The sequence below is a fragment of the Balaenoptera physalus genome (assembly GCF_965194825.1).
Source record: "Balaenoptera physalus genome assembly, chromosome: 6".
NCBI lineage: Eukaryota > Metazoa > Chordata > Mammalia > Artiodactyla > Balaenopteridae > Balaenoptera > Balaenoptera physalus.
Window position 1 is genome coordinate 108,426,398 of NC_138885.1, and position 8,397 is coordinate 108,434,794.

Consider the following 8,397-nt stretch of genomic DNA (forward strand, 5'->3'; position numbering starts at 1 on the left):
TCCCTTCGGGGCTGGGGTGACAGCTCAGATGGTTTCCCAGCCTCCCTCCTCTCCTCTCTCTCTTTCTTCCTTTGTCTCTCTTTCTCCTTTCCCTTCTCCTTCTTCTTCTCTCTCTCTCTGACTCCACTAAGGCCTTTCAATTTTGGGTGTAACAACTATTTTACACCAAAGGAGCCAGGTGCAGCACGGAGAGGCTCCGACGTGTCCACCTTCCCCGGGGCGCCCTCCAAAAGTGCAGAGGAACCCCGGCAGCGGCCCCGTCCGCCCGTTGGGCTGGCCGCACGCTGGCACCTGGGCCTGGCAGCAGGCTGACTTGACCCCCGGATCGAGCCTGACTGCCGTGGTCCAGGGCTCCAGCTTCAGCCTCCCACACGCTCGGCCCTGCTCAGACATCACCATGACGTTGGAAGGAGGTTATTCAGCTACTTTGTCCAAGAAACTGGAGGAGGAAATGTATTTCACAGGGAAGGGCAGCAAAGACTCCAGAAATAGTTCCAGGCCGAGAGCAGTGAGGCAGCCATGGGCTGGGGCTCCGGTAGGATGAGGGCGGCCAGCAGGGAATTCAGGGCCCGCGCCGGGGCTGAGTGGGGCACACTCGGAAGGAGGGGACGTGCTGTCTGGGCCCCACTGCCACTCTCCTGTCCTTCAGCCCCTCCCCTCCATGGGTCCCCTAGGTGTGCGGACAGCCAGGTGTGTGGGGAGAGCAGGAGGACAGCCCGGGGACCACCTGCATCGCACACCTCCCCATTCTCTGCCGTCCTGCTGGGGGCCCAGCGGAGGAGGGCTGGGGAGGGGTGCCAACCAAACACACACTGGGCCCCCAGCCCCAGAAAAACACTGAGCTCCGGGGAGCAGAGATCACTGGTTCAAAAGCAGGAGCTGAGGATTAGAAACAAGTGATGGAAAGAGGATGTTACAGTGAAAAGACCCAGGTGACATCTGTCTGTTTCATGCCATCTCTCACCCATTCACGGAAGACAGGATTTGGACAAAAAGAGGAAGAAGGGTGTGAAGGACTTCCAGGGCAGGGCCCCGATCAACCGCCTTGGCCAGGTTAGGTGGGAGTGTGTGCCTCACTGGGGTTATACATCTGGTGTGTATATATATCCATGTAGGCGTACATCTATGTATACATAGTACACCTCATACAGATATTATACAATTAGCGGGACGAAGTACGCTCTGTGATCCGGGAGCCCTCCGCCAGGCAGGTCCTGGCCTCCAACACCACCCACTTCCCACCCCGCAAGCCACAGCAAGATTCCTCTGCCCGCAAAGGTGATGTTTAGTTTAGGCCACGTCGATGCCAAGGGCTTCATTCTGAACTGAGTTCTCATGAACTAGTTTCTACTTAAGCACACTCAGTAAAGCATTTTCCGGCTTATGAAGGGTCCAGGTTTAGTATTTTATACCAGACCACAGGGATAGCTGTGGATATCTGGCTTTGCTGGTGCATAGGCAGCCAGGAGATGGGGCAAGGCTTGTAGTGCCCCCCGAGTGCCAAGGTTTTCCCTTGTAAGTAGGGAGGGGACAGTAACAGTAACGGCAGTGATAACACGTTGCTACTTTCATCACTGGGCGGCTGCGAAAGTTGCATCAGCTATTATGGTTAAAATTAATTTAGCTCAAAAATATGCATGTGCTAATTTCCACTTGTCTCCTCTAAATTATATATTTGTGTCAGAGTCTCTATACAGGTGGACAAGATAAGGGTTTTTTTCTCCTTCAGGAGATCTTTCTGCTACAACCTCAAAAAAAAATCATTTAGGTTAAAACACTTTAGATTCTTTTAACTGTCAGTTCAGTTGGCTTGGAAAAAAACACCTTTGCCAGAACCTATGTGCAAATTTCACAGGTTGCATAAAAATGGCAGGCACACAGTTGGATATAAAGTATATAAAATACTTCAGAAAGGAAACAACAATTGGATAAATTAATTTAAAAAGCAGGTAAAAAATCTGTCAGGATACATTTGTACTAAAATCATTGAAAACTGCAACTTGGATGAAAAGCACAACCCAACTTTCCTTTCAAATTGCATTAGTTATTACTTCTTACTGAATCTGGATGTTTTTAGGAATTTCTTCACTTAATACAATTGTGACTTCTTAAGCAACGAACTGTTCCTAGAATAGCAATTCAATGGGTCCTCTAGAAAAAATACACAAACTGAAACAAAAAACATTTTAGTAACGTAAATATAATTCTCTTCAAACAAACCTTGAGTGCACTTTATGGATCCACAGGGGGAAAAATGAAGCACTAAGACACAGTCCTACCTTCCAGAAGCTTCTACTCGAGTAGGAGACAAAGTTGTGGGTGATACATGGTAGAAACGAGTGATTGTGTGCGTGCGTGTGAAGGTTCATTATCCCATAAGAATTTATCTCATTTCTTAATTCAGACTTTGCCTACTGGGCATTCTAAAAACTTGGAATTCTCTGTTCCTTTCTTTTTGAAATTGCCCTACTTATAATTTCACTCAATGAAATGCAGAAATATTAAAATGAAATGAGGGCTTCCCTGGTGGCGCAGTGGATGAGAATCCGCCTGCCAATGCAGGGGACACGGGTTCGAGCCCTGGTCTGGGAAGATCCCACACGCTGCGGAGCAACTGGGCCCGTGAGCCACAACTACTGAGCCTGCGCGTCTGGAGCTTGTGCTCCGCAACAAAAGAGGCCGCGACAGTGAGAGGCCCGCGCACTGCGATGAAGAGTGGTCCCCCACTTGCTACAACTGGAGAAAGCCCTTACACAGAAACGAAGACCCAACACAGCCAAAAATAAATTAATTAATTAATTAATTAAAAAAAAAAATAGAGTTGAGTAAATAACTACGGCCTGTACCACCTCCCTAAGGGGTAAAAACAAGTTCAGTTTGGCCATGCACACCTTTATAAAAAAAAAAAGAAAGAAAAAAGAAACGAAAAAGCATGTCTCTTGTGACTTCATAACATTCCACCATTTCAGGTAATTGAGGAAACTATGTTCACCAAAATCTTGAGGCTGGCAAATGAGACACTCTAGATTTCAGTGCTGACCTGAAAAAACTCAAAGCAGCCTAAGCCTGTTATCTGACATGGAACCTTTCCCTCTACCTCTCCCACACCTTTAACCGGCTGTAACTTGGTGGCTGGTTTTCTGGGAGGTTCTAGGGAAGGTCTGGTTTACGTTCACTGTCTACCGGTAATTAGCCACGCCCCACCCATCCCCAAGAATAAGACCAGGAAAGAGATCCTTTCTGGTCCTTGTGTTGGAGAGGGCGGGCAGGGCCGTGGATTTCAGGGCTCAGGTCTCTGACCACAGCGCCATGGCCAGAGGAGGACATCCTGTTTTGGGGGGGATCCTGCTGAACGGCCCAGCAGGTCTCTGGACATGTTTATCACTTGGCTGGACTAGTGAAACAAGAGCTAGAAGTAGGACACCGTTTCCACCGTGAGAAATGGTCTGGTTGAGGCTCATGCATCATTTAGCTGTTCATAGAAACATGTAACATCTGCGGTGCATTGTGATGTACACTCTTCAATCTCTGGGAGCTCCCAATGCCTAAGCATTCCAAAAACAAATGTGACAGGTGTCACGCTTCATGCCAAGCAGCGGCCATAATGCTTGTGTGTGTCAAATCACTGTCACCTTTCCCAGCACCGAAGGAGGGTGACTCGGCCTGAGGGTCTTGGGGCTGTACCCATCCACTCCCAGTAACGGTCTGGCACAAGCATGCCCTTCACCCAACAAGGAAACGCTGTCCCCATTTCTGAATTTCTAGTTTTCTCCCAGTTCTACAGACTCCACCCTTGAAACCATCTGCAACTTCTTGCTCCCCACAGACCCCCAGGCAATCGAATCCGGCTGTCCATTCCAGCTCCTTCTGCCCTTGCTGCCTGTCTACCACCTGCCCCTTCATTTCACCCCCCACCCAGGACCTCATCACCCACGCTGGACTCTTACAAGCGTGTACTCGTTGCCCGTGCCCACGATCCACCCCGGCTTGCATTGCAGCGCATCTTTGTTCTCGATTGCTCTGTCGCGACCTCCCTGCTCTTCTGTACCCACATCACCCCCTGACTGCTTTTCAAATTGCACTCAGCTCTTTCTATCTTCTCTGAATATCTGGAGCACTTAAGGGCTCTACCAGTTGGGGGTACCTTGCAGTATGGGCCTTGGAGCCCAACAGATGGTTTCCCTTTATGTTTTGTGTTTTTTTTTCCAGCTAAGTTGGAAGGTCCGTTAGGCCCCAGCATCACCGACAATGCCCAAGGTGTACCCGGACAGAGAAACTCTGTCTTTTTTGATTGAACAGTTATTCTAAGAGTATGATACACTTGGTGACGATATAAAGGAGGAAGCCGCTCTGCCTGGGGGGTGGAGAGATGGGTCTGGAAGAGGGCGGAGGAGGTTGCCACGGGGAGGAGGGGAGAGGGGAGCGAAGTCAGATACGCAGAGCAAAGTCTCCACACACAAGACTTGTTGAGAGAGCCATAAGGATGGAAAGAGAGGCATGATGGGAAATTCATTTGGCATCATAGAGGAAGCTGCAGAACTTGCAGCCCTTGGGTGCAGGAAGACCTCGTGGTCGCCGTCATTCGCACCTGAGCTGGAGCAGCCGGGGAATCAGACGGTGGCCGTGGGGAGGTTGGAGGAAGCAAAGGGAGAGGGGTTACTTTCTCTTTGCTTCCCTTTCTTGTGGGCCAGTTTCAACATCTACCATGTGCTCACTTCCAAATAAGTCTTGACTCTGAACAAGATGGCTTATTTGTGCCTTGTCTCGTATTCTTGCAGCTAAGTCTTGGCTCAAATCTCCCCTTTGGCCACAAGGCCCTCACCCTGACCTCTCCATGTCCCCCACCCACCTCCAATAGAGTCTGACTGTTCCTTCAAAGCCCATTTCACATCAGAGGGCCTCGAGGGGCCTTTACCTCTCGGGCCACCCCCTCCTCGCTTCCCTCCCCCTCCCCCTTCCCGACCTGGACAAACCAGGTTGCCGGCCATTGCTCACGCTGCTGTCTGCATCTTGCCTTGGTGTCCTTTCTCCCCTGCCAGCGTGCAGCGCTCCTGAGGGCTGACTCTTCTTCGTGATATTCACAGGCCTCTGCATCCTGTTATGGACACACTATGAATTAAAATGACAATTCTTTTTCCCCTCTTTTTTTTTTTTTTACTGTTTGCATGCTATATCTTTTTTTTTTTTTAATGACAATTCTAAAACGAGTCTGTGCTTTCAGGGGAAATGGACATTGCTCTAAAGAAAGGTGGGAGGGGAGGGAGAATAAATCCCCCCAAAGATGAAAGGCTTTGAGTCACAGGATCTGGCTAATTTGGGAACCCACCTGGCACAGTTTTATGTCAGAGACTGTGGCATGGGGGTGGGGTGCTCCAGTGACCAGGGCAGGCTTATTTCGGGGAGAAGGTCAACGTTTACATCATGCTAAATACAGTCTACTGCCTTGCACACAGCAGGTGCTCAATAAACGAACACCTAAAGTGCGTTCAAAATTATTTTTTTATCTAAAATTATTTTCATTTAAAAATGAATTTAATGAATTACTGACACATGCTGCAACATGGAGGAATCTCAGAAACATGCTGACTGAAAGAAGCCAGAGAGGAAAGGTCACATGTGACATGATTTCGTTTACATGAAATACCCAGGACAGGTAATCATCAGAGACACAAAGCAGATTCAAGGTTGCCTGGGACCAGAGCAAAGGCAGACTGGAATGAGGAGTTTGAAGGCTGTGAATAAACTATGCATGCCACTGAATTGTCTGCTAATTTCATGTTGGCCAAAAAAAAAAAAAAAAAGGGCTTCCCTGGCGGCGCAGTGGTTGAGAATCTGCCTGCCAATGCAGGGGACACGGGTTCGAGCCCTGGTCTGGGAAGATCCCATATGCCGCGGAGCGACTAGGCCCGTGAGCCACAATTGCTGAGCCTGCGCGTCTGGAGCCTGTGCTCCGCAACAAGAGAGGCCGCGATAATGAGAGGCCCGCGCACCGCGATGAAGAGCGGCCCCCACTTGCTGCAACTAGAGAAAGCCCTTGCACAGAAACGAAGACCCAACACAGCCATAAATAATAAATAAAATAAATTAAAAAAAAAAAAGAAGACAGAAAAAAGTACCAGGGAAGTTCCTAAAATATAAACATTTTTTTTCAAAATAAAATTAAATTAAAATTGGAAAAAGTAGTCAAAAGTTATTTTCCCACTAGACTGCAAAAACACAAAAGGCTCTTCCATTGGAATATGTGGCTGCACTTTAATTTCAGAGAAACGCACGTGCAGTAAGACCCACCACAAGTACACACATTCATGTGCGTGGTTCAGAATCCACGAGAACTCTCCCCTCAGCCACCCAGAATGAAATCCAGATACTGGCTGCTTGAGCTTCTTGAGGCAAAGAACCATATTTTCCTTAATAGAAGCAGTAAATGACAACAACATAGCTAAACAGATAAAGGATAAGCAATGCCAGGTTTTGTGTGCTGTCTACTAAAAGTCGCATTGACCTACTGGCTTGACTGTCCCCAGAAACACAGGTCAGCGACGGTGACAACAACAGCCTGCAGGGCAAAACCAAGGTAGAGAGATACATTTCGTATTTCTTCCTCTCCTTGGAAGGATGGAATTAGAAAACATTCAAGAGGGAAATATGAGTAATCTGACATTAAACTCTTAAAATGCTACATCTTTGTGCCAGAAGCTGGTTGAAAAAGAATAAACTATCACGCAACAAAGACAGATTTGGAGGGGAGAGGAAGGAAGAGGAAGGTGGGGTGCGGTGAGGGCGGGGAGGAGGGGGAGGGGAGTAAAACAGAATATTCCAGATGGTGGGTCTGAATGATGTTTGTTGATTTTTAGTCGCTGGTTTCACATTCTGTTGCAGTGTCTACTACACCAGCCTTAGGTTAGGTTGGATTTTTGTCTTTAACCTCTGATTATAACTTGCATACAGTAAGTGCAAAAAATCATGTGTTTCACCTACGGGTACACCTGAGCAACCATCAGCCACATCGAGACGCGGCTCTTGTCTACAAGGGGCCCTCATTGCGCTCAGAGTCGATAACTCCCACGGAAGTTCGCTAATGGTTCTGATTTCTCTCACTGCAGGTGATTTTTATCGTTGGGATTTTAATCAGTTTCAAGTGACTCTACAGCAAAATGTTTATTCTAACTACAGCTGGAAGAACAACAAATGTATTGTCTTATGGAGTCTTAGAGAGTCATTTTTCTGTCTTCCAGACACATCTTTTTCATTAGATCCATTTGAGAATGTATGATTAGTGATTGTGAAATCAACAGATACAAAAGGAACCTGCAGCCCAAAGACACAAGGCAGAAGAGGTGGGCCGAATCTGTAGGTGTATTTTTCCCTCTGCCTCGTTTATCTTTTTCCCCCTCCCTCCTTCTCTGCTTAAACAGCTCCAGATCAATAGGGGGGAAAAAAATCAAATGGATGTACGCCCTACAAGGGTGGTTTTTCCTCTCTCTTGCAGAACATGTTCTATTTATGTAAAAACATCAACTCTGAAAAGCATAATGCATTCATTCCACCAAATATAGCGCATTAGGGTTTATTAGCATTTGGGAACTTCAAGTAATGGAAAAACTGAGCCACATAAAAAGAGACACATGATAAGTAGCTCTGAATTTAGCACCGTTTTATTAAGAAGCCAGCACAACCAGTTGACAAATGGGCCAGACATGCTGACCTGCTTCACCTCCCCTAAAAGCTCAGATGAAAACAAAAAGTTCTCTAAGCAGATGAAAATAGCTACAAAAATAAATACGATATCTTGCTACAGGTTCAGTGGCTTCCAGTAGGGGTTTGGAAGATATTAAATGTTTAAAACAGAAAGGCGGTTAAAAATAGAGAGCAAATGTAAATAACCAGGGATTTTTTTCCTCCAAGTTATTCTGAGGCTAAAACTTGCAGGTGGAGGGAGATGACTAAGTAATGCTTAAAAGTAATCTTTCCCTTGATTGTGTTTTTAATTCCAGTCTTAATTGTAAGCTCTTAGAAAAGACCTGCTGCCCCATGTTTTCGGGGTGAAAGGTCTGACTACCTATCTTTGAGGTCTGCTGGCCAGATTCGGGGCAACCTCATGCAAACTCAAGAAGGAGCAAAATGTCCCCCTGGCTGGCTTTCCATGAACACTTCTCCCCTCAGTTCTCCCACCCTGAAGGCGTGTTGGACAGACCCTAGGCAGCCCGCGTGAGTCCTGCCCCCTGGTGTTCGTGCCTTTGTGGGGTCCCATCCCCTGAAGTGTGGGCAGGACTTGTGACTCAGTTCTAACCGAGAGAGTATGGGTGGTGGTCACTCCTTTGATTAAGTTGGAGCTAGAAGCTCTAGAGACCACCTTGCAGGATTGAGGAAGTAAGCTGCTGTGTGGGGAGGAATCAA